Source organism: Mus caroli, unplaced genomic scaffold (assembly GCF_978045245.1).
Source record: "Mus caroli unplaced genomic scaffold, Mus_caroli_1 scaffold_16, whole genome shotgun sequence".
Classification (NCBI taxonomy): Eukaryota; Metazoa; Chordata; class Mammalia; order Rodentia; family Muridae; genus Mus; species Mus caroli.
In genome coordinates, this window is record NW_028227271.1 from 26,340,570 (window position 1) to 26,366,989 (window position 26,420).

General features: G+C 49.3%; 1 protein-coding gene and 1 pseudogene across 1 annotated transcript in view; both read left to right on the forward strand.

The window, feature by feature from the left end:
- The window catches only part of Myh9 (myosin heavy chain 9), an 80,132-nt gene that overhangs the window by 872 nt on the left and 52,840 nt on the right, over positions 1 to 26,420 (forward strand). The gene's annotated exons all lie outside the window — the stretch shown is intronic.
- LOC115029535 (U6 spliceosomal RNA) lies at positions 518 to 617 on the forward strand (annotated as a pseudogene).

A 26,420-nucleotide genomic window follows, 5' to 3' on the forward strand; every position in this document is an offset into this window, starting at 1 on the left:
GGATTTATATTGCCCGAGGTCAGAAGGCCTGGGTCTGCCGGCAGCTGCCCCGCCGCTCGGGCAGGCGTGCACCTGATTTCCACCGCACCTTGGGACGCCACGCCCGGGCCAGTCTCTGGGAGCTGGCCCTGACTTTAAGACCAGGCCGGGCAGCCGCATCTTTTATGTTTGATGAGAGGCGGAGTTTTGAAGACATCCCCCACTTCCTTGAACTAGGGTCTTCACCTCATCCTGTTCTGGAGCCACGCCTAAGGCAGGAACTGCACCCCGCTCCTCCGGGTCCCCATCTCTCCCAGGCAAACTGAGTCAGTACCCTCTATGGACTTGCTTGCGGGCTGTAGTGAAACTGAAGGCTGGGTGGGCCCGGGCGGGTGCCTAAGGCCCCACCCAGCGGTGTTAGAGAAAAGGTCCCTGGGAAGTCCCAGGTCTTGGAAACCCGGAGGCTGCCTCGGCTGGACTACGGGTTCTCAGTTCTCTGAGCGGTTTTCTGGATTGGCAAGATTTCAAAGTAAGTTTCGTGCTCCCTACAGCAGCACCTATACCAAAATTGGAATGATACAGATTAGCATGGCCTCTGTGTAAGGATGACACGCAAATACATTGAGTTCCGTATTTTTTAGCCAACGCAGACTGGCCCAAGTATCTCTTAAGAGTGGCTCACTCTCAAGCACGACTTAGGAGGTCTCTGCCTCCCAAGGGACTCCCTCCTCTGCTGTATGCCAGCCAGTCAATCTCAGGACCTCCATCTGGAACTCTCAAGCCACTCACTAGGCAGGTCTGTAACCCGCCCCGGAGCCCCTCCTAAGCCTTGACCAAGTGAAAATAAAGCTTTTTGAAACCGCAAAATAAATAAATAAATAAATAAAAGGTAACTTTGTTCACAGAAACATTGTAGCCATTTCTGACTTCTCTGTCTAGAGTCCAAGCTGATAACTTCACCTGGAGGCCTCCCTCCCTTTCTATTAACGACGCAATCTGCTTGAAGCCTCATGTAGACAATCACTCAATATCAGTCAATTTATATACCAGGTTGTTATAGGTGGGGGTAGGGGGGAAGGGCCTATAGATGTGTAATTGAGCAAATATTTAACCGGACTTCTGCCAGGGACTTTGCCAGGTGGTGTGTGTGGGGGTGGGGTGGGGTGGGGTGGGTGTGAATTGAGTAAGACCTGGCCCCTGCTCACGGGCACTCCAAGACAAACCGTGACTAGTGTGAAGGGGAGATGTCAGGAACCCCAGAAAGGTACTGTGAGGCATAGGACTACTCTGGGAGAGCCTGCTGGCCTCCTGAAGAGACTTGTGTCCTGGGGAAATTTGAAGGCATTAAAGAGTGGAGTGGTAGACTAAGATACAAAGACAGCTTGTGCTGTGTCCCAAACCAGCCACAGACAAAGGACTCAAGGAATTCCTAGGCTCAGGGGGCCACTGCTGTCCAGGGCAAGCAGAGAAACCACCATGAGGAAGGAAGACATTTCAGGCTTGGCAAACTGAGGCAAACGCGTGGTGAAGGAAAGTGGGGAGTCATTTAGTGGATAATTGGGGAGTAGTTAAAAGCATGGAGGGATTGCTGAGTGTAGTTTGAGAGGCAGTGTGCTTGCTGTGTGGGTGACACCCCAGAGCTTTGCTCCTACTGCACTCAGCAGGTTTTAGACGGAGGCCGGGGAGGTGGGCAGAGCCAGGTTCCCCTCAAACTAGCATTAGCAACTTGGGTTGGGAAGCATCATCTAGCCCTGGGCGGAGAAGGGAAGCAGAGAGAGAGTCAGGGACTCATAATGGGGCTGCTGGTCTGTTTTGTTGTTGTTGTTGGTTTGTTTGTTTGTTTGTTTTTGAGACAGGGTTTCTCTGTATAGCCCTGGCTGTCCTGGAACTTTGTAGACCTGGCTGGGGCTGCTGGTCTGAAGGGCAGGAGAAGAGGGGAGAGAGTCAGGGACTCACAGTGGGGCTGCTGGTCTGAAGGGCAGGAGAGGGGAGAGGAAAGAAAGGCCTGGTTTTCTTGTTTTTTATTTTATTATTTTTTAAGTTTTTTGAACTTTTTAACCAAAGGGTTTGGAGATGAGGCAACTTCTCTCTTGTGGAAGGAAGGGTGCTTGTTAATCTCAGCCTGCCTTTTGCCTGGTTTTGCTCTAGGAAAAAAACAAAAAACAAAAAAAAACCAAAACAAGGATCTCTTAGCCCTTGAAAGGAAGAGAAGCCCACTAGGAAATGCAGCTTTGTCCCTAGTCCGGTAGAAACGGGGTTGGCTGGAGTTTCCCCCCCACTTCCTCTTCTCACTAATCCTTCACTAAAGTACTTAAGACAGCCCCTACCAGCTTGACATCTTTATTTCAAAAGGAGAGGAGGGGTTTAGCAGTTGTTTTCCTTCTTTTGGAGGGGGTGGGGGAGAGAAAGCTAAAGCCAGGAAAAAAAACAAAACAAAAAAACAAAAACCAAAAAACCAAAAAAACCCAAAAAACAAACAAAAAAAACCCCCCTTGCCTTGACAGATTCCTCTTAGCATTGTGTTCCAGAAATATTTAGAATAACAGAATCTGTGTGTTCTCTTCATTAAACAAATGTCCTAATTTACTGAGTATAAAACTGCATCTCTGCCTCAAGGGCAGGAAGTACATTTTCCTTTTGTGTTGCCCTACAGAATCACAGCCTCTCAGCCTTAACCCCTGGTGCTCTGAGCCCCTGCCTGGGTCAGGTCCTGTGGTGACAGCAGAACAGTGCCCTGGCTGCCTAGGCAACAGGCTCATAGAGCTCCTTTTTTTTTTTCTTTTTTTTCTAATAAACTCTCAATAAAGAAGCAAATAAAGGCAGAGTCTAACTTAAGGGAATTGGCTCTCTTCCAGCATATGGGCCCTTGGGATACAACTCAGACTTGGTGGCAAGGGCCTTTAATCCACCGAGTTGGCTCCAGAATCTCATTTTTAAAGTTGGGAAGAGTGGGTCAGGGAAGGAAGGTAAACTGTGGCGCTGGGCAGAGTTGAAATCTTAACTCTCTCACCAGCTTTGTGACGTTACACACTTTATATAACTCCCCGAGCCTCAGTTTTCCCATCTGGAACATGGGAATCAGTCGGGTCTACTCTGCAGAGCTGGCTGCAAGAACCAGAAGAGCAGTCCGTGCACAAGGCCTGATACGCAGTGGCCGTCTACATGTTTCTTATTATTGTAATATAGATTTCTACCAGTCTTGCCTCCCTAGGTGACTGTGTGAGGGTGGAGGGTAGATTCCTTCCTTGGTTCCAAATTCAGTGTTTTTTTCCCACCTCTAACAAGGGGCGCATATACCATGTGTGGTTGGCTGAGGGAGGCCAAAATGGTGATAACACACTGGCCTTAAGTCCCCTCTGCTGATGATTTTGGGTGCCCTTGCTTAAGATGTGGGCTCAGCACCTGCTGAGAGGTGCTGGCCGAGGCAGAAGTTGCTCTTACTGCCTGTGGTTTCTGTTTTTCCCCTAAAACATGGTTTCCCAGTGTTCTAGAAGACAGGCAAGGGTAGTGTGGGAAGAACAACTTGTGTATGCTGGTAGAAGGTAGGTTTGATTGTGTTAGCGAGGACCATATCCCCTGGAAGACAGTAGCAGTTCGTGTGCCTATTGGCCCACAAGGGTGCCTGGAAAACTCTACAGGTGAGGGACTTTCTTCAAATACCTCTGCTTCCCCACCTGAGTTCTTTATGGGTAGGATATAGATAGCACACTTTGTGTGTGTGTGTGTGTGTGTGTGTGTGTGTGTGTGTGTGTGTGTGTGTGTAGAGTGTGTATGTGAGTGATAAGGCCAGGTGCCAGAGGAGGCCAGAGAGCTGAAGGGTTTCCCCCTTCAGCTGGAATTACAGGCAGTTGTGAGCCACATGATGCTGGTCCTGAGAACCGAACTCCAGCCCTCTGCCAAATCAGCGTACTCTCTTAGCCACCGCGCCGCCTCTCCAGTTCTGGCCCACCTCTTTTTCGAAGGTAATTTGACAGTGCCAGTTGAAGCATAGTCCCTTCTAGGAATTGACCCCACAGATAAACTTGACTGTGCAGAAGGAAATGCCTAAGGATAGTCACTGTGGCATTGTCAGAGAAGGCAGGAAGCGAGCTCACTGTCCATTAGAAAGGTCACCGTAATCGTGGCCATGGCACAGCTGTAGCGCGGAAATCCTTGCATCCCTTAAAAGGCAGGCTAATCTCTGTGTGCTCACAGGGTATGCTCTCCAGGGGACACAGCGAGATAGTAAGAGGTACTCTGTTCCCATTCGTGGAACACCTTTTGCTGCTCTGCTCATTGGTTGAGACAGGGCCTCACTGTATGGGGTCAGGTTCTCTTCTGACTTTCTACCCCTGACCTGGGATTACAGGCCTGTGCCATCACAACTGGCTTAGGTGGAAAGGGCTTCCAAATGGGCAGACTTGCTCTTCTGGCTTAGAACACTTTGAGTCCTGTTTTCCTCAGCCTGCCTCAATCTCAATAGAGTGACAGATGTACTGTTTTTTTTTTTTTTTTTTTTAAAGATTTATTTAGTTATTATATGTAAGTACACTGTAGCTGTCTTCAGATACTCCAGAAGAGGGAGTCAGATCTTGTTACAGATGGTTGTGAGCCACCATGTGGTTGCTGGGATTTGAACTCTGGACCTTCGGAAGAGCAGTTGGGTGCTCTTACCCACTGAGCCATCTCACCAGCCCCTGTACTTTTCTTTTTTTTTTTTTTTTTGGTTTTTTCGAGACAGGGTTTCTCTGTGTAGCCCTGGCTGTCCTGGAACTCACTCTGTAGACCAGGCTGGCCTCGAACTCAGAAATCCGCCTGCCTCTGCCTCTGCCTCCTGAGTGCTGGGATCAAAGGCGTGCGCCACCACACCCGGCGCCCCTGTACTTTTCTGATAATGATCCCAGCACCCACTTCAGCCTGGGAAAAATGAGGGGGGTGATTACTTTTTTTTTTTTTTTTTTCCTATGAGAAAAAGAAGCTTGCATAGATTTTTGTTGTTGTTAAGGTATCGCTTATGTACCCTTGGCTGGCCAGGATCTCACTATGTAGACCAGGCTGCCCTGGAATTCATAAGAGATTCCCCTGCCTCTCTGCCTTTTGAGTGCTGCGAAGGATTAAAGGTGTGTCCCTTCTTTTTCAACCTGGGGTCATAGCATTGCAGAATATACTCCTTCCTGCTGCCTCAGTGATTGCTCAGACAAATGGTCTGTGCTTATTAATGCATTAGCAGTGGAAAAGCTTAAGATTGTGAGACCATATGATCAAAGAGGATCATGGTGATGTGGGCTTTGGGAGACCCTGACCTTGGTCTCCAGGGAGGGCCACTGTCAGCCTTGGACAGTGTGGATACAGGAGAGGCTGCCAGCTCTGCTTATTGTACACTGGGATCCTTTTTCCAGTGCAGCCTGAGCAAGCACCTCCCAGAGTTCTGAGCAGGGCCCGCCCCCTGCCAGACAGTATGGAAAGTAAGAGTGATGTGAGTCACCCTGGAGCCAGGACCGTGAGCCAGGCTCTAAAGTAGGCCTGCCACCACATGGGCAGGCGCTTGAAGGCTGATGCCTCTAGGGGCACAGGGGATCTGATGTGAGACTCTTTAAAAGGGACCAGAATTAGTCAGGGTCCCTCTCTGACCAGTTCCCTAAGCCTGAGGTGATTCAGCACTGGCCAGGTGGCTGGGGAAGGAGGCTTCTGGCTGACCTCGGCTGACAGCTCTCTAGCTGTCTTCAGTCTGGTTACAAAGCTAAGGAGCGACTCTGGAAGGAAGTTGCTGGTGAGTGGTGAGGCTTCCTGCAGGACAGGTTGGGCTGCAGCCCATCTGCTGCCTGGAGGGACAGTCAGTGGCTGGTCTTTTCCATCCCCCCAGTTACTTCCTTGCAGCCTCGCTGATCCTGTGGTCCTTAGTGGTGCTTTATGAGGTGCTTTGTAGAGGAAGAAGGGGACCTCCCAGGGAGGCATCTATGGTCCCCATGGGCCAGACGCTAGTCTTCAAAATGTTTATGTGTTGAGATAGCCATAGGCGACTTCCTTTCTTGTATAAGGTTGTCATGGATCAAGAGGACATTTGTTATTTGGGAACTTGACCCATAGATTTTTCTAAAGTTTTCTTCCTCTTGCAGTGCTGGGAATCAAGCAATCCCAAGGCCTAGATGCTAGGCAACTTCTTTGCCTCGGAATATTGACTGTCATTGTAAATGGTGTCCTGATTAAAAGAGAAAAACATTAGCATCAATGCTGGGTATGGTGGCGCATCTATCTTTAATCCCAGCACTCAGAAAGCAGAGGCTGGCAAATCTCTGTGAGTTCAAGGCCAGCCTGGTCTACATAGAAAGACTCTATGAAAAAAGAAGCCAGACCAAATCAAAAAGCCCCCTCTGTTGAGTTTGTTTACAGTTGTAGTGTGTCAGAGCCCAAGGGGTCTTGGGTGTCTTGGGCGTTTAAAGGAATGTTGTTTTTTCCCATGTTGATGAGCACTTGCCCAGGATGCACGCTGAGAGTTGCTCTTGGCTTCACCCAGAGCCCCGAGAAAGTGCTTTTGACTGACACCATCTTTCCTGGCTTTCGTGGGCATCCTTTAGCCTGCCCTCAAAAACCTTCCTTCCCCTAAAACATCTCCTCTGAGGCAGTCAGTTAAAGAATGGAGGAGGAATGGGGTTTGTCTGAACTTCTTTCAGTTGGGTGGGGCCCTTGGGCAAAAAAGTTTCCCAAAGCTAAAAAAATAAAAAAGAAAGAAATTAGTATCTCTTCTGGGGCAGTGCCAAGTAGAAGGGTGGGCCATCTAGAAGGCCACTCTGGCACAGGTCTTCCAGCCAGTCTGAATTTCTAGTAACTTTGGTAACTTTTGTATTTTCAATACAAACATGGGAGAAGGAACACATCACGGCTTTCTGGCCTCAGGCAGGCAGAACCGCTTACTGGTCACTGCTGGCCTCCGTTCCCCCGCATGCGGCATGGAGATGCCAGCTTTGAAGTGGTGCAGTCTTCATCTTTGCCCCACTGCCTTCCCCCGTACATTGTTGTCAGCATCATTTCTCCTCACATGGTAGGAAATGCATGGTTTTAGTGTATTCCACAAAGCTGTTCCTCCGGTGCCAAGGTGTGGTAGCTAAGTGACAGTGGAGCAGGACTCTAGGCTTGATGTTGGGACTTCTGAGGCCAGCCCCTTGTGCATCCTTCCCCTTGGACGACACAGCTCAGCTTGTTACTCTGGTTTGAACTGGTTAAGCATTAAGAAAAAGGGTTTACAAGGCAGCGGCGGCACCTTTATGTAGAATGTGTTTCCTGTGTTTTATGTGAAGTCACTGGGCTGGAGAAGGCAGCTTCCTGTGTGATAAACACGAAGACGGAGACAGTGGAACCCTTTGGATGACTTAACCTAATTAGGCCAGAAAGGGGCAAGGGCTGGGCATCTTAGAGCTCACTGGGCTGTGAGGCCTGGAGAGTTAAAGGCTGGTGGTCCCTGTCCTTTGTGGTCCCTGCCTTCGCTTAGGGCTGGACACAGCATCAGCACCAGTGCTGCTTGAACAGAACTGAGGTCTCCATCACGCCTGTCTGAGGGTTTCTGTTGCTGTGCTAAAGCACCATGACCTAAAGCAATTTGGGGTTGAAAGTTGTTTTTTAAAATTAGGCTAATATCTGTAGTCCTTCACGAAGGGAAGGCAGGAACCTGGAGGCAGGAACTGAAGCAGAGACCCTGGAGGAACGCTGCCTATTACAGCCTTGCTCCTGATGGTTCTCTCAGCTTGCTCTCTTATACAGCCCAGGCCCACCTGCCCACAGGTGGCAATGCTCCCGGTGTGCTGGCCCCTCCCATGTCTACCATTAATCAACGAAATGCCCCACAGGCTTGTCCACCGGCCAGTCTGGGTTGGTGGCCATTTCTCAGGCTGACATAAAACCAGCAAGCACAGGAGGATGTGGCTAGAACAGAGTAGCAGCCTAAGTCTTTGGGTGTCTGAGTTGAGTCCTAGCTCGGCTAGAGACAACGGTTAGATTTTATTGAGCACCTATGTGCAGCAGGCCATGTGCTGTTGAGTTCTTCTCTTGCCCCCAGGAAGTAGAAACTCTTCATTTTTGCTGATGAGATGCCTTACAGAGATTCAGACTGGGGTGTGGGGTGTGTGTGTGTGTGTGTGTGTGTGTGTGTAAGGGTGGGTCTGCTTCTGCTCCTGTGGCCTTTCAGACAGCCTTCATTGTAGGTACACATAGCCTCGCTTGCAAAGAGGGTGGACTGGTCTCCTTAGCTTTCTCCTTCTTGAGCTGTGAGCTCACTAAAGACTCTCATCCCCATCGCTGCTGGCCACTCACTGAGGCCTCCTGTGCCCAAGATGTTTATTACAGCTACTTTTCTCATGAGTGTGGAGTTGGGGGTGGGGCGGGGCAGGTGAGAGGACCATGACTGCCAGCATGAATTCAAGCCCAGGATGACTTTGCAGCTGTGGGACCCAGTGGTCCCTGCTTTCTTAACAGGTGAGCTCTTGCCTATGTATTGTATACTATTCATTCCTTTGTCCATCTGCCCTCCTGTCCAGCCCTAGTTACTCAGTAACCACACCGGATAACATGGATTTCCCAGGCACAAAGATGGACCCCAGGGCCAGGTGCTGGGAGGAGAGAGCTTCAGGAAGTTTGGTTTCTGTTTGTAGGGGCTGACATTCTCTAGCTCAGACAGGAGAGCAGGCCTTTGGGGGTCTGAGAAAGCAGCCTAGAGGAGGTGGCACTTGAGCTGACTGCAGAATCCACACAGGGCACGACGTGCCCAGGGAGCAGGGTTGGGACCTTGCTTAGGCATTCTTGCTTTGTTGAGGAGTGATTCAGATTGTCGAAGGTTCTGTGACTCACACTGACTGGTGAAAGGTCTCCTCTCTTGTAGGCCCTAGCCTTTTCAGAGCCTAAGGTAGCCTGTGGAGACCTGCTCTCCTTGAACCCTTTTCTGGTAAGTAGAGTGCTCTGTTCCACTCCCAGGTCGTTAACTTCTGACTGGGTGCTGGGCAAGCTGCCAGTGTCCTCTGGTTGGGAGGTCAGACATCATGTTATTCCCAGGTGAAGGACTTGAGGTGAGACATTTCACGGAGAATTGTGAAACACCATTGCTACTGAAAACAGTGTCCTATTAAAGTTCGGAAGAGAAACTAGGAGCCTGTTTGCAGCACAAACATAAGCTGGCAAGAAGCACCACTACCATTGAAGTTTCCGGGTTTCCTGCACATATAAGTACCCATTCATGTGTGTACACGAACACACAGATGCATACGCATGCACACACCTGCATGCACTTCACCAGATCCCAGGCAGAATGGTACTGTGTGCACTTGAGTTCTCAGGCAGCGCTGCAATCTGAAGTTTCCTGTGTTGCAACATTCTTCATACTGGGTATAAAATGACCATGTTATGGTCCACTGAGGGGAGGAACTATTATTTACATTGTCAGAAAATACTGTGAGCTTTATTGTCTCTAAAAATGTATTCACTCGGTGAGTGTCTTAAGCATCTATTGTAGGTCTTGTCCAAAGATGGTTGTACATCAAGATGCAGGGTCTGAGATCACTGGGCTGCTCCCTGGGCTCAGGTCTAGTCCTAGGGACATGCTCACTGCCTTCTGGTGTTGTGGCTTGAGACATGGGGGTTTGTAGAGGAGATGGGACTCCTGAGTGCCTAGTCCGGTTCATTGAAAGCTGGTAAAACCACTTTGTCATTCACAAGCTGTCAGGAAGCTCAGGAACTGGAGCCAAGAGCTGGGAGATTTTTCCAGGCTCTGTTTAGGAAGGTCTTCCACCTGCTCCCTCCCAATTCTACCTGTCTCCTATCTCCTGTGTATACCCAAGATCTGGGTCAGGAAACCCATCTGGAAGAGGTGAGAGACCAAAAGTCTCTAAGGGGCTTTGTTCACAGGGTAGTCTCTGTTGAGGATGCTACTGAGCAGGAAGGAGACTGCCCAGGGTAGGGAGAAAGGGGGAGGAAGGAAGAGGGGATAGGGTCCCTCCTAATGAGGGTAGGGTGGTCTGGAAACAAGGTCTAGATACCTTGCCAGGGGCCCAGGTCTCAGTTTAGGCCTTGCTGAGATGTTGTAAGAATTGTAGCAATAAGTTGCAACAGTTTGGCTTTGTTGTAAAAAAGGAAGTTTCAGAATCCGTGTTGCAGCTTTGGAACTGATCCTTATCTGTAGTGGGGAAGTCTTTGCAGGGTACCTGGGTACCAGGATGGTCGGTCGGTCTCTACCTTTATCAGAGAGGGCAGCCTTGTGCTTTGCTCTGTCTGGCCCCTCCCCTCAGTTCCTACTCCATCCAGCTCAAGGTTTTCTGAAATGTTTGGTCTTCTTAGAGAGCAGGAGAGGTAACTTGTTGCTTGGGAAGGAACCAGAAGCTTGTTGCCACCTGCCTCACTGGGGAATGAAGTGGGCTGGGTGGCCCCAGAAATGCTGATGGGGCTCAGGCATTGCAGGCTTTGCATACCTTCCTGGGTCTCTCTCCACCAGGCAGGTTGTATTTCCATCAGCCCCAGACTTCTTGGGTTTGAAGTTTGTCATGGATCTTAGTCCCCCATTACCCCCAGGTTACCCAAAGCAACACAATCTAAGGCTCAGTCTAGCTTTCTCTTCACACATGGGTTGAGGTTGGTACTGAAAAAGAGGAACTGGGGAGAGGCCAGCAGCAGCCGGGGGATTACAATGTTTCTAGTTAAGACAGGCCCTCTGTGGCCCTTTTAAAAAGAGATTAGTTTATATGTATTGCCTGCATGTGTGCCCAGTGATCCCAGAAGAGGGCTGTGGATTCCTGGATGTGGAATTATGGAAGGTTACGTGTCACCGTGTGGGTGCTGGAAACTGAATCTGGAGCCTCTGCATGAGCAGGAGGTGCTCTTGACTATGGGCCCATCTCTCCTATCCTGGTTCCTCCCCACCCCCATCTTTATTCACTTCCTGTTTTCACTGCTTTTCCAGCCCCCCCACCTTGTATCTTTATTCACTTCCTGTTTACACTGTGCTTGGTAATTGTAGGCCAAAGATTATCTCTTGAGTTTATACTATTTTATATTCGTTCCCAGCTGTCCTGGTGCAGCCCAGACATTCTGGTGACCCTTTTCAGGTCTGGGGATGATACCTTTCAGGAGCTGCTACCTACCCTCTTTTTGAAATGGGGCTTCACAGCCTTGTAAGCCCTGGCTGGCCTGGAATTCCTTATGTAGATCAGGGTGGCCTTGAATTCACAGAGATCCACTTGTTTCTGCCTCCCCAGTGCTGGGATGGTGGTATGCTTTGATCCCCATTTTTGTCATCTGTAAACAGCATCCTCTAGGGGTTTACATGTGGGTCACAGCCCTTTGATATGTGACCCACCCTTTCACAGTGTCGCATATCAGATATTCTGCATATCAGATAGTTATATTATGATCCATAACAGTAAGAAAGTTACGGTTATGATGTAGTAAAAATAATTTTATGTTTGGGGGCTACCACAACATGAGGAACTGTATTAAAGGGCCACAGGTTTAGGAAGGCTGAGAACCGCTGGGTTCGTGTGTCTTAGCTGGGTATAAGAGGAACTCAATGAAGTCTAGACAAGACTACATATTGAAACTTTGTCTCAAACCAAACCAAACTATGAGCTATGCCCTTGCACCACTCAAACCTGCCTCTTTTGGTTTGCTGCTCTGTAGGATGGAGTGCTCTCAGTTCAGTCCTTGGACTGATGTCCACGCAGCCCTCAGAGTCCCCTTCCACTTTAGATCAGCCCTTAATGGTCAGACCGGCCTTTTGTGAGTCCAGGTTGTTCACCCTAGTGGTGAGTAGAGCCTCTCTCCAGATGAGCATCAGCAACGCGTACCGTCCTGGGGTTGCTAGTGCTGAGTGGCTACTCTCAAAGCTTCCATGCTGAGTACTTAGCCTGTCTGAGGAGCCACTCCTACTTCTCCTGGAAGTGCTACCTCCATTCTGACCTTGCCTCACCACCTGGACCCTTGGGAAGTTCATTGCCCATGCCAGACTGGGAACACAACATGTTTCTACCTGACTGGTCAGACACACAGGTTTCATTCCAACCCCCTCTCTCTCAGCTCTGGTGGCCTCGGTTGGGTGGCTGTATTTCCTTGGCTTCTGGGGCCTAACTACCATGAAGTGTTTGTCTAGTATCTACATGAATAGGGAAGGGCTCTGGCTTCTGACCCCATCCTTGTCTCTCACTTGAAGCTCTTTGACCTTGGGTAAGTTGTGGGACCACTGTGTCCGTTTTTTTCCCCCATTAAGCTGTAGACTGAGATAAAAAGCAATACCTCAGGGGTTTGCTGCTCAGTGAAGCCTTATCGATCCCTTTGCATCTTATTTACACATGCTTTGCCCAGGCCAGTGGCAAGTTCAAACAAACAAACAAACAAACAAACACAAATCAATTTTAGGTGCTGGAGAGGTGACTCAGTTGGTAAAGTATTTGGTAAAGAACCGAGTTAGGATCCTGAGCAATTGCATTAAAAAAAAAAAAAAAGTCAGATATACTGGTACCTGCCTGTAATTCTAGCCAGGGGAAGCAGACACAGAAACATTCCTGATGCCTACTTAGGGAACTGCATGTTTGGTGACAATTTCTGTTAAAAATGGGGGTGGGGAGCCGGGCATGGTGGTGCACACCTTTGATCCAGCACTCGGGAGGCAGAGGCAGGCAGATTTCTGAGTTCGAGGCCAGCCTGGTCTACAAAGTGAGTTCCAGGATAGCCAGGGCTGCACAGAGAAACCCTGTCTGGAACCCCCCCCCCCCAAATGGGGGTGGGGCTGGGGGGCTAGAGAGATGGCTTAGTGGTTTATAGCACTGACTGCTCTTCCAGAGGTCCTGGGTTCAATTCCCACATGGTGGCTCACAACCATCTGTAGTGGGATCTGATGCTCTTTTCTGGTGTGTCTGAAGACAGCTACAGTGTGCTCATATATATTAAGTAAATAAAATAAATAATAAATAATGAAAAGCTAGAGAGATGGTAAAGTGTTAAGAGCACCAACTCCTCTTCCTGAGGACTAGGGTTCAATTCCCAGCCCCTACCTACATGGGTGCTAACAACTGTCTTTATCAGAGCCCTCTCTGGATTCTGTGGGTACTGTACACAAGTGGTACAGTCATGCCTGCCAGCACACACACACACACACACACACACACACCCCCCACACACACCCCCCACACACACACAGGAGGCAGAAAACCCGCTGCTGACCTCTGCACATGCAGGAATATACAGACACACCACACACATGCAGAAAGCTATTTTGTATGTTACTTTTTCACTATGACTATGAAACAGTCCCATCAGGTTAGTGCGGCTGGAGTCCGGTGAGTGTTCTCATTTTATGGCAGGACATGTTGAGACTCCAAGAACCTAATAAACAAGCCATAGGTAGACAGCAAGAGAGCTAAGATCCTCTGTTCCCGTGGCCTTTCCCACCTAGTGTATGGACAATGGTGCCCCCATGGCTTTTGGTTCTGATGGCTTACTGACTTCTTGGTACTGGGTATAACATCCTATCTCAGGTGAGTGTGGTGGGTTAGGAAAGAGCTGGTAGTTTTAGCCTGCTTTCTTCAGAGAACCCAGCCTTTTGGCTTCTCTTCTCCAGCATGGCTTCTCCTGCTAGCTACTGCGAGCACGCTGTTCTTCTCAGCCTGCCTTCTGCGCACAGCCTGCTGCCTGCACTGGTTGCTGTCCCTGTCAGGGTGAGGAGGAGGAAGTAACTGTTTAGCCAAGTGCTCAGGAGGAATGCCTCATTGTCCCACACTGTGGAGCTTGTGGCACCCTCTGCCCTGGCCACAGGTAGTGAGTTCCAGGCTTCTGAGGATCCCTCCTGCTGCTGCTTAGCTGTGTGTCCTGCATGTGAGAATACCGGTGATGCTCGCAGGTGGCAGGGCTATCACACACCCGCAGTATCGAGTACTTTGGGAGCCTTCTGTGAAAAGTACCTGAAGATACTCGAGTGGGGTGGGGGTTGGAACTGAGGTGGGGGGGGAACTTCCCTTGGAAAACCTGTCTTGGGCTTTAATTATCTTTAGGTTGAAATACCAGCCCTTCCCTACAGCCCACCCCTTTTCTTCGGGCTTTCAGACAAGAATGTGAAGAATGCGGTCCTCTGTTGTGGACCTAAGTAGAGGTCTGGGTGCTGGGGCCATCTGGGTGCCTAGGCCATCTGGACTCCGGCGTAGGACTCAAAAGGCTCTTCTCGCTTTTACAGGCCGCTTTGTTATGCCTAGACTGACAGGGACATTCCGGATCAGTTGTTTGTTTCCAGTCATGACAATTCCAGGCTTATTAAATTCCTGTATATTCTGTGTGACCCCTTTGAGACTCCCAGGAGCCTTACCTCAGAGGAATCAAGTTCAAAGGGATTAGCAGGGGGAGTCTGTGGTGCAGGAAATGTCAGTATCAGGCCTGAGATCAGTTCTGCTGCTCTTGCTATGGGATAAGGAGACCAGACTCACCCCTGCGCCTTTTCTTCTTCATCTGTTGTCTGCTATGGTCCTTACTGAAATGTTTCATGTGTCTGCTGCTGCCTTGCATCCTAGGAGGCAGGGAGCAAGAGGGTTGGATGCAGGACCCTGAAGCTGAGAATGAGACTGCAGGATGCAGACACCGATAGCAAGCATGTACCAGTTGTCTCTTGTGAAACAGGATACCAAGAGAAGCTAGCTGACAGGGCTGCCGTGTGTAAGGGCGGCTGCTCCGAAGTATGAGCAGGATAAAGTACTTTGAGGTGGGTTCAGTAAGGTAAAGTCCGAGTGATTAAATAGTTCATTCATGCCGGCGTGGTGGCGCACGCCTTTAGTCCCAGCACTCGGGAGGCAGAGGCAGGCGGATTTCTGAGATTGAGGCCAGCCTGGTCTACAAAGTGAGTTCCAGGACAGGACAGCCAGGACTACACAGAGAAATCCTGTCTCGAAAAACCAAAAAAAAAAAAAAAGCTCAATCATACCCCTCTCCCAGACAGCAGAGCCTAACTCAGGAGCATCACCTTCTGCACCAATCCCACCATCACTGGGCACTTCTGTGCTGCTAAGTCTGTTGGCATGTTTGCGTGTGTACATGTCTCTGAGTACAGATCTATACATGCCATTGTATGCACATATCTCCGTGTGTACCCAGATCTGTATACGACTCTGAACAGGTCTGTGTGTATACATGTCTGTACATGTTTGTGTGTGACCGGGTCTTTGTAAGTACATGTCTCTGTATACATACATGTCTGTGAGTGAGGAGTATGAGTGTGTACAAATAGGTCTTTGTGTGCACATGTCTTTGTATGTCTGTCCCCAGGTCTTTGTGTGTATGTATCTGTTCAGGTGTATAGGTCTCTGTGTGTACATATCTGTGTCTGTATCTAGGTCTATATTTTCTGTGTGTATGTGTGTGGGTGTGCGAGTCTGTTCAGAGGTGAGAGAAAGCTATGGAAGTTGGCCTCTCCTTATCCTATGTAGCTCCTGATGACCAAAGTCAAGAAGGTGCTAGGCTTAGTGATAGGCACTCTCCCTTGAGCCATCTCACTGGCTTGTATCTGGGCCTTATGTAGCTATTGCTACATGCGTATGGGGGTTGTGGGTATAGAGCATGCTCCAAAGCAGGATGGCCAGGCCTGAATGTCGCCAATGTTGTGTTTTATAAAAAAAGAGCCAGGATATGTTCATAGTAGGAGGTATGGTGAGGTGGAAGGGGGTGCCTCTGCGGGCCCATGCTGAGACATGGAAGGAAGTGGAGACAGAGAAAGGCAGATGGGGGGAGGGGAATGCAGAGAGAAGGAACAGAGAGGGCAAAGAGTAGGAGAGTAGAGTAAGCAAGTAAGACAGTGAGGAGGGGGCTAGCAGCCCTTTCTATAATGAGTCAGGCATACCTGGCTGTTGCCAGGTAACTGGGGGCGGAGCTTAGGAATGCTAACATCTTGTGCATTGTCCCTGCTTTTTATGTACAAACTTGGCCAGCCTTGATCACTTTGGAGTCTGATTGAGGTCCAAGCAAAGAGGCAATTCTGGTGAAGGACATGGTGAGGTCATTCCTGCCAGCCAGACTCCTATTCAAGGGCAGCTGGAATTGGCCTGCCCTTAGATAAGAGTGCTATGTAACCCATCCTAGGAGTTGTTATTTTTCCCTCCTTTATGTGTGAAGCAAATAGGTCTGGTCTTGCTTCATGGCTCCTTTGATTATCTTCCTGAGAGGTAGGAGGCTCTGGAATGCAGCCTGACCACCTTAGAAGAGGCTGTCAGATTCTCTGGAGCTGGAGTTCTAGGCCATTGCCCTTATATGGGTGCTGGGAACTGAACTCTGGTCCTCTGGAAGAATAAGCAAGCATTCTGAACCCCGAGCCTGAGCCATTCTCCAGCCCCTGGTGGTGGTTGTTGTTGTTTTAGTTTTTTGAGACAGGGTTTCTCTGTGTAGCCCTGGCTGTCCTGGAACTCACTCTGTAGACCAGACTGGCCTCGTACTCAGAAATCCGCCTGCCTCTGCTTCCGGAGTGCTGGGATTAAAGGCGTGCGCCACCACCGCCCGGCTGTTGTTTTTTTAATGTAAATTATTTTGAGAATTATCACTAAGGGGGAGGTAAGGTTTAAATAAGGTAAACATTTATGTATTTCATCCAGAATATATACTGATGTACCCCAGTCACTATTCATACTCTATGCCATAGCGACCTTTCAGAATAATGTTACATTTCACCATCACCAGTTTTTGCTGAGTGGAAGTCAGCTGGGACCTATGTTTTCTGTAATGATACAGAAAGAAAGACAAGGTCTTGGGATGGACTTGGTCTCATTGCTTCCCAAGCTCCAGGGCTGCAGGTAAATGCATCATGCCCTGGCTGCCTTCCTGGTTCTTAAAGAGTGCACCTGAAGACAAGTCAGACACCTGTGAGCTTCCTGAGCCCCTTGTTTAAGGGAGAGGGGCCAGGATTGCACCATGGCTTGGTCAAGGTTTGCAAGAGCATGCCAGGGGAATACGGTGAACTACACATGTCCCCCAAGCACCAGGGTTAGGGTTTGCTGTTGCTGTCTTCTGGTTCTGGCCTGCCAGAGCTTGGAGCTCCCTTTGGCTCTGGACTCGGGAGTTCTGCCTGGCCTAATTGAAGGTGGGACTTGGTCCAGCAGGTGGCTTCACCAGTGTTTGGCTCCTCTGCCTAGTGAAGTTTGAGTCAGGTGGATGTTTTCAGACTGTCAGCTCAGGCTTAGGGGAGATCTTGAAATTATTTTTTAATGGGTGGTACTGGTGTTTCCAGAAATGAAAGAAAGTTCATTCCAGTGAAAAAATATAAGCACCCAGCATCCGGCAAGCATTTCGTGAAGCTGGCTGGTGTTTGTCAAAAAAAGTTTGGAAATGTCCGTCCGTCTGTCCATCCGTCCGTCCGTCCGTCCGTGTGTGTGTGTGTGTGTGTGTGTGTGTCCATGTCTGTGTGTCTGTCCTCCTGTGGTTTGAGATGGAAAATAAAGCCAGAGCTCCTTGAATGAGGTGCTCTGGGGTTGGGGTGGGGGCTCTCTTAGCTCTGACCCTGTGCAGTTTCTTCCTACAGGTCTGAGCTGATCTTATCCTAGAGACCAATCTGGAAGCCAGCCCTTTGCAAGGCCAAATTCTGACTAGAGCTCTTGACAACATTTTGGGAAAGAACAGCTTTCTTGGAAGGGATAAATCATGTTGAGTTGGGTTAGGCAGGGTGTGACTTCAAGCCCCCCCCCCCCCCAAGTATGCAGCACCAATGACTGACTCATTGTGAATTCAGCCATGACAGAGAACTTATGACAGAGCAGGAGACACTGTAGGGGGAGGGGCTGCTTGTCTGGGCCACCCTGGTATCTTCCACAGTGGTTCTAGAGTTAGGCCAGATTTTCCTTACCTCTCTGCTTCTCCAGTCACCACAGGGGCCGGGGATTGCCTGAGGCCCAGAGTCTCCTGTGAGTTATCTTCTTGCTGAGTCTGATTTCTCCTGAAACTTACTATGTCCTCCTCCTTCCAGGAGTGGTGTTCATGGTCAGAGTTCACTCCGGTAGTTGCAGGATCAGTTAAGGGAGACTGTTGGGACTGTCACTTGTGTTCTAGAAACAAGGGTGTGTGTCTGTCGCACAGTTGCCCAGAAGGTGGAGATCCTCTGTGGTTCCAGAGGCCTGGACCTGTGCTTGCACACGTAGTCACACTGACGTCTGTGGCAGATAGTATGGCTGTGTGAGTGTGCAAGGCAGACTCAGGACTAGACACTCTGAGTTCAGTGAGAGTCTCAAAAAATAAGGTGGAGAGTGCTAGAAGAGGAAGACTGGATGCTGACCTGCGGTGGACACTGTCCCCTCCCCCCAACCCATACTTACAGAGAGCAAGAGGGAGAGAGGATGGGAGATAGATATTTTATTGGACTCCATTCCTGGAATTCTAACATTTAGGAAAGGAATATTAGATGCTTCCTTCTTCCTCCTTGTGGTCAGATCAGGTCAGGCATTATCCAACACCCACCCGTGTTGGGCAGCCAGCATAGAAGAATGAGGTTATTTGGGGAAGTGGCTCTATAATTCAGCTTAGAAAATAATTTTTTAGGGGCTGGAGATTTGACTCTGGTAATTTGTGTAAGGCTCTGGTTTAGAAATTTCAGCACCACCCCCAAATAAAGCTAAAAGAAATTTAAAAAAATTTATTTAACTATCAGTAGAGAAAATATGTTGCTGAAGACCTGGTGGGTTTGAGATACAGTGGCTTTCAGAAACCATGGAGTTAGTTGTTTACTTATCTATAGACAGGACCTTGCCATGGCATTTGCCAAGGAGACCTGGTTAGTCTCAAATTCACATATCTGCCTGCCTCTGCCTTCTGAAGGGTGGGTGTTGAAGGCCTGAGCCTGAGCTACCACCAGGCCCAGGACTTGTTTCTGGCCCTGGGTTGTACTGCTCAGCAGTGTGACGTGGACTTGGAGACAGGCATTCTGCATTTTCCCAGAGACAGTACCATATAATTAAAGTTTTCCAGTATGGTTATTTTTCTGCATTGGTTTTCAGCAAACCATGCTCATATGCTTGAGAGGAAAAAAAAAAAAAACCCCTCTCAGCAGAAGCAAAGGGAAGGAAGGAGCCTCACTGTTTGCAGGGCTCCAGGTTACCTTCGTACATGTGTAGGCAGCAGCCAGCAGACTGGGAGAAGCTGTCTGTGAGAGCACACCACTGGGGTACACAGCTCCGCCCGGAGACAGCAGACCCAGAAGTGGTCTGCCAACCTACCAAACCAAACAGGGAGGGGACAAGCAGGAGGGGTAAGGGGAGGGACCGGCTGCCCCAATCTGGTTGGGAATCTCTTCCTGGAATAACTTGCTTCCCTGCAGCTCCTGATGGCTGAGTGAAAGCTCATTACATGCAGGTGAGGCTCCAGTGTGAGCTCACTGTGCAAATATTGAAGCAATTAAAATTTAAGCCAGAGGCCAGTGTAAATGACTTATCTGCAACCCCAGCCCTGCCTGCTACCTGTCTGGCCTTAGCTCTGGGCCAAGACTGCCTAACCTGTTGTTGAAGGCCCCGCCTCCATCTCCTTCTCCCTCTTCTCCCTGCCCCTTCTCCCCCTCCCCCTCTTCTGTCCTTTTCTTATCTCCCTTCCTCCCTCCCTTTGTCCTGGAGACTTGAGTGCCAAGGTTCTAGGTACTAGGACCCCAGAAGACATACTTAAGTGTTTTGAAAAGTGCAGTTCCTTCCCACAGCATTGACCTGGGGACCCTGGATTGTAAAGAGGGGCAGAGGAAACAGTTCTGTACCTTGGAAAATAAGCAGAGTAGCAGAGATTCTAGGGCAGGACTGAGTTGGACCATGGTCGGGGTAGACAGGGATAATTTATACCACAGCATTAGGAACAAGTGGGCTGCTGGGTGAGGGCCATGCCTAGGGCTTAGAAGACTCATTCAGCAGGAAATGGGAGGGGGCATACCGCTGGTCTGGGGGATGATGTGAGGAAAGACAGTCTGGGGAGCCAACGCTGGCTGGTAAAGGCACTGGGGAAAGATTGTTGAAGGCCTTGGGTGATGGGTTGGGCTCCAGAGGCCTCTGTTGGCCCTTTGCCCTCAAAGTGGAACAATGCATTGTTGGGAGTGGCTCATACCACTTTCTTCCCAGAGTGACTTATTCATTCATTTAGAAATGGTTTGCGTGGAGGAGACTCATGTCTGTCCTGGAGTTCTTGTGCCGTGTACTACATAGGGTCCCTGACACTGCAAACATGTCATCTGGGTGGCTGTGACTGTAGGACTCCTGGGGTAGGGGTCAGAAGGTAAAATCTGGCAGTTTTTGTCTTGTTCTCCTAGTTTTAATCCCTACCCTGCCTGCCTGGATCCCCCTGAACTCCCATGCCTTCCTAAACTGGAAACTGGATCCCCTGAGTCTTCTACCCTGTCTACACTGGGAAGCTGGATCCCCTGAGTCCCCTACTTTGTCTACACTGGGAACTGGATCCCCTGAGACCCCTACTTTGTCTACACTGGGAGCTGATTGCTGAGTCTCCTACTTTGTCTGCCCTGGGAACTGAAACCCCTCTGAGTCCCCTACTCTTTCTACCCTGGTCCAGGACTTTCCAACTGCCAGCTTCCCATATGTGGCTACCCACCCCCTCAGTGAAGTATGTAGGGTGAACTCTAAAATACAGAGCTGATGATGTCATTTCCCCTCCCTCACTGTCCCTAGAATAAAGTCCACATTCCTAAATGGCTGATAAGATCTGCTTAGGCAGGCGTTGGTGATGCCTCCAGCCCCTTGTAAATTCACCCCACATTTACTGCCTAGGATGGAATCTACACATGAAATTCTCATGCCTCAATTTTTTTTTAATTGGCAAAATAAAACCTGTTTGTATTTACCGTGTACATTATTTTAAAATATGTGCTGGCGTCCTTTGCTGGGCAGAGGGCATTGTGAAGATGATCACAGGCCACATGCCGGTTTTAGAAGAAGGCAGCCAGGCAGGCTTTGGGTTGAATTCCTCTGGGCTTTCTTTCTCTGTTTTCCTTATCTGCCAAGCATCAGCTTGGGCCCGGGTTGGAAAACTGCTAATACAAACAGGTCCTAGCTTCTTCTGTAAGCAAACAACATTCCTGAGGGATGTGTGTGTGTGTGTGTGTGTGTGTGTGTATGTGTGTGTTTGTGGGGGTGAGGGGCTCCTAGTTCTCTGGCAGCTTCTATCTCCACCCCTCACAACCTGAGGCTACTGAGAAGCTGGCCTTGAAGCAGAGTGGCCCCTTTGTGTACCGTCCCTATGAATAGCCACTGTCCTAGGTGTCTGTGCCAGGGCTTCTTGTGTGCTTTAGCACCCCCAGTAGACATCTTGCAAGTGTGAAAGCTGAGGCCCAGGGTTAGGTAACAAACAGGTGGCCAGTGCCAGGCCAGGCGCAGGTCCAGCTCTTCTGGCACAGTTCGTGCGCACATCCTGTCAGCATTTCCCAGATCAGCTTGGAGCAGTCTTTTCCCCCACAGGATCTTTGTGAGAGCCAAGCCTAATCGGATGAACATAGGCAGGCTTTGGCCTGCATCAGAGCTCCGCAGGAGGCTGTGGTACTGTACACTTCCTCTGCAGGGAGCAGAACCAGCAGAGTCACAGGGACCCTTCCTAGGGAGGGTGGGGAGTCATTCGTGGAGCAGGACAAAGTAGAAATGTGAAACATTACATGTCCATGGGAGTGTGAACTGTAGCTCCTTCAGCAGTTGTCACACACACACACACACACACACATTCTGAAGCAAAGTATTATTTAGCTTTCAGGTCACAGGAGTTGTGAGCAGACGACAGAAGATTGTGGGATTCGAGCCCTGGTCTTTTTGGCCCCCAAACTATACCCATTCTATGTGTTTGGTGCACTCAAAGCATTTGTCTTGGGATTGGAACAAATGCCCCCATTGATTCTCCAAGTTCTAAGACTTGGCTCTAAGCTGATGGCCGAGATTGATGGCTGCAGCCCTTGTTTGGCAGGTGAAGACAGCCCTTTGCAGATCCTTCTGGTACCCAAAGGTGCAGCATAGGCCCTGCTTGCCAGTATCCTTTCTGGTATATTGGTCTGGTAGGCCCAACTTTGTCTTGGTATGTTGGGGTGCCAGAAAGTCCTAGGAAACAGTTTAGTCCCATGCAAAGCCTTTTGGGGATGATTAAAATTATCTGCACCCCATTTTTTCTTCATAGATCAAGGCCTCAATTATGCTTTCCCTTTTTGTTTTGAGTGTCTCTGACAGTCAGTCCATGAATAATGTGGTTTTCCTGGAGATGAGCTGACCATGCCCTCACTCCTTGACTCAGTAGATCTCCCTTCTCTCTTCTGGACTCTGACCCTTGGCAAAGCGGAGGTGATTTCTTAGCCAATTCTGTTCATTTGTTGGTTTGTTCGTTCATTTGTTGGTTTGTTCATTCATTCATTCATTCATTCATTCACTCACTCACTCACTCACTCACTCATTCACTCGGAACTTTAGCTGAGTGCCTGCCCTGGGCCATGCATTGTGCTAAACATTAGAATTGGGAAGACTGAGATGCAGTTCCTACCTTCAAATGAAACTGTGATTGCAGTTTGGCCGGTTGGCCAGTGTGGTGGACATGAACCCAGGGCACAGAGGGAAGGGCCATCAAACAGGTTATCTGCTGTATGAAATCTGAGGGTCTCCTGATGCAGAGGACAGACAGACAGTCTCTAGGCGTCCTGATTAGATTGGGTCACATCTGTGGAGTTGGCATGACTGTCTTGGGTAGCCAGATGGACAGAGGCTCAGGCAGGGTGCTCCTCCAGGTGGAGGTAGCTCATTGGAAGGTGCTTGGATGAAGTGTGGAGAAGGGAAGTGCTCATCTGGGATCTGAGTGCCCATGGAGGAAGCCATGGGCTCCCCGACACTCTCCTGATTGACGCACAGCATTACTAACTGCATAGTATTTGCTTGGGATTCTCCAGGTGATGAGCTGGCACTGAGCTGGAACAGCTCCTGCCCTCCTCGCTCGCTCCCTCCCCGTTGCCACCCGTTCTCTGTTGCTTACCTGGACTGTTTGCTGCTGCTGAACTTTGTTTTATGACTCACTGAGCTGCTCTGTCGGAAGTTCTGTACACCGCCTCTCATGTGTCTTAAAAATTTAAATATCCTAATTTTAAAATTAGGATCTTTAGACTATTTACTTATTTGCAGGGATTGAACCTGAGGCTTTGAGCACAGAACAAGCCCCCTGGGATAGTCATCCCTCGTCCCAGGATGAAATTCCTTTAAGTGCAGTCTGTTGTGAAGGACAGTCCTATCTTGGTGACAGTGCCATCCACACTAGTCGTTGCATCCTAGAATCATGCTAGCCCCAGAATTTACTTGTTTTGGACACAGGGTCTTGTTGTGTAACCTTGAATCTGGGCTGGCTTCAGCCCCCTGAGCTCTCTAGGATTATAGGCATATGGTGTCACATAAGGCTCCAGCTAGATAATTGTAAGCGACCCTCCATGCTGAGACCTGCGGAATGTTTTATTTTGGTTTTATTTGTTTGTTTGTTTTTTGGAGAAGGCTCTCCATGTACCCTGCCTGGCCTGGAACTTGCTATGTAGATCAGGTTATCTTTCAGTTCATCAAGATCTGCCTGCCCCTGCCTCCCAGATGCTGAGGTTAAAGGCATGTTTCACCATGCCCAGCTCTGTGCAGTGTCTCTCCCCTCCCTTGTGCTGGAGATTGAACCTCGGATCTCCAACATGCTAGGCAAGTGCGTTCCCTCTGCCAGCCATACTCCTGTGTCACAAAGGAGATTGGTCAGACATCCCAGAGCCAGGGAGGATTTTCCAGCTGTGGACCTACTGGTGAGGTGCAGCCGGCCTTTGGCTCTCCTGTCTTCACTGACTTCTGGGGGCGTTTTTGGTTGTTACACCAGGGACAGGATGTTTATTAGCATCTAGTTGGCAGAGGCCAGGGGTGCTCTTAAGCATTTTAACAATGCATAGGTCAATCCTGCCAAGCATGATTTAACTCTACAAAATACTAGAAAAAGACTGCGCTAACCAACCAAGCATACCGTTTGTGTGTCACTGCTGTGCTCACTGCTGTGTTAGCCCTGTCCCCAGCCTGAGCCACCCCTTCCCCTTTGGCATCAGCAGTGAGTGTTCGTTCTGCCCAGCTCCAAAGGGCTCCAGAGCTTTGGTGCTTGCCTCTGTGCTCCTACAGAGTCCTTGTTTCTGCTGCTTCTGCCTGCACTGAGCTTGTTGGCTGGTAGCATGGCTTTCCTTCCTCAGTGAGTGTTCCATGGTGTGCGTGCTTTAAGCAGTATAAGTGGAACTAAACAACCTGCACATAGGGAAAGCAGCATGCAGTGGGGTCCGGGGCCGAGGCACAGCAAGTACTCCCCCTCAGCAGTCAAATCTGTCTAGTGGACACCTGTGGCATTTGGGTTTTGGGGACACTGACCAAAATGCAAGAAAACTGCTTTCTCTCTGTCTCCTGTCTGCCCACCTTTGTCCACATTGACACCTCAGAGCTGTGTGTGTGCAGTCTGTCCTTGTCTCTCTGCACTGTAAAATCTGGGGACTTTTGCACCTTTGTGGTGTCTTTTTATGTGTAGGTTTTCAAATATTTATTTGTTGAGTGAATAAATGAAGAAGTGAAGCTCCTGGCTTTGAAGGTTGTTACAGCAGTTACTTTTATAGGACCGATGTCATTAATGATGGGATTTGGGCTTGATAATTTCATTGACCTGAAAACTAATAGATGTGAAGAGAGGGAGACTACCATCTCCCAATAAAGACATCTAATTGTGAATCTGCTGAAGGGACCATACTGCTGGGCCTGACTGCACTTAGCACTTTACTGTGGCTCTGGCACTTCCGTTTTCAATCAGAATCCCCATGTAAGCCAGGGCAGGGTGTCAGGCCCACAGCTTTGAGGAGGCATCCTCATGTCTGCCTCACCTGGGGCTTCTCCCTTTGTTTCCTTTTCATAGTCCTGTGACATTGGGGGACAGTGGAAGTGACACCGAGCTTGGAGGCCCTGCAGGCCTAAGTTAACCTGGACTTTGAGGCTTGTTGGAGTCTCATCTCTCTCTCCGGTAAAGTGAATGTGATGGATGGTATATTCCTTCTGAGGTGGTGCCAGGTGGGGTGGGAGTCGGGCACACATACATAGGCAAGCATGAGAGCAGGGGCTTTAGGTGAGCATGACAGCGTGAGAGGTGCCAGCCTGGGAAATCTTCCTGCTTGTCTAGGAATGGAAAAGCTCATGGCATAGTCTCCAGCATAGTTTCCGTCTTTCCTGGACCAGCAGTTTGCTTTCTGAATAAACACACAGATAAGTAAGAAGAGAAGCAGGAAGGGGTGGAGAAGACAACCTGGAAGATGCAAGAGTGAGGGGATTGCATTCTGGGTTGAAAGAAGAGGTTTTTGGTCAACCTCTTTGCTTTCAGTTTCATCATTTCCTGAGAGTCCTAATTTAGCTTCTGGTGTGTCCTGCTCGATTATGGCCTAAAAAGGCAACAGCTTGGGTTTCTGGAGTTGGATGGGTACCCGCAGGAAGCTGTTGGGGAAGGGCGGTCCAACCCAACCAGTCTTCAATGGACCAGAGCCGCTGTGTCCCTTAACTCCTCAAGTGCTGCTTGCCAGCCACAGGAGCGTCCCTGTGAGTGCCAGGTCAGGCAGTGTTGGCACAGTCACGTTCTGGCACACACATACTCCCGCCCTAACGGCAGCAGCCCTCTCAGAAGACTAGACTGCACAGACATGTTCCTACAAGTCTCCACGGCACTGAGCCTCACTGCAAGGAAGCCTACCGCTAATGGAGGAAACAACCCGGCAAAGTGTACTGAAAACTGTTTTGGGGCTAGCCCAGTGGTAGACTGCTTGTGTAGCATGCACAAAGCTCTGGTTCAATTCAGTTCCTAAAATTGAAAATAACAACAAAAGCTAAAAACCAAACTAAATCCAAACCACCCCTGCCCCAACCCCCAAGTGTGTCACTTCAAGCCAGACCACTTCAGCTTGGGAATACATACTGTGCAGTCACTGAATGAGCCACAAGGTGTGCTCTGGGTGCAAGTCTAGCCCTCCTGGCTCCTGGGACCTAACAGGGCTGGTTTATCATTTGTAAATGAAGCTTTGCGATAAACACAAAATCCTGGTCATGGTAAGTTAGGGGAGATATAAAATGTGGACCTCTTTTCTCTGCCGACAGCAGACAGTTGTTTCTATGAGTCAGAATTCAAAAGGACCTGGCTTTGAAATGTTTTTTTTTTTTTAAAAGATTTATTTATTTATTTATTATAAGTAAGTACACTATAGCTGTCTTCAGACACACCAGAAGAGGGAGTCAGATCTTGTTAAGGATGGTTGTGAGCCACCATGTGGTTGCTGGGATTTGAACTCCTGACCTTCGGAAGAGCAGTCGGGTGCTCTTACCCACTGAGCCATCTCACCAGCCCCTTTGAAATGTTTTGAATTATTTTATATGTATCAGTGTTTTGCCTTCATGTATGTATGCACAAATGTGTGCACAGAGGGGCTAGGATTCTTTGGACCT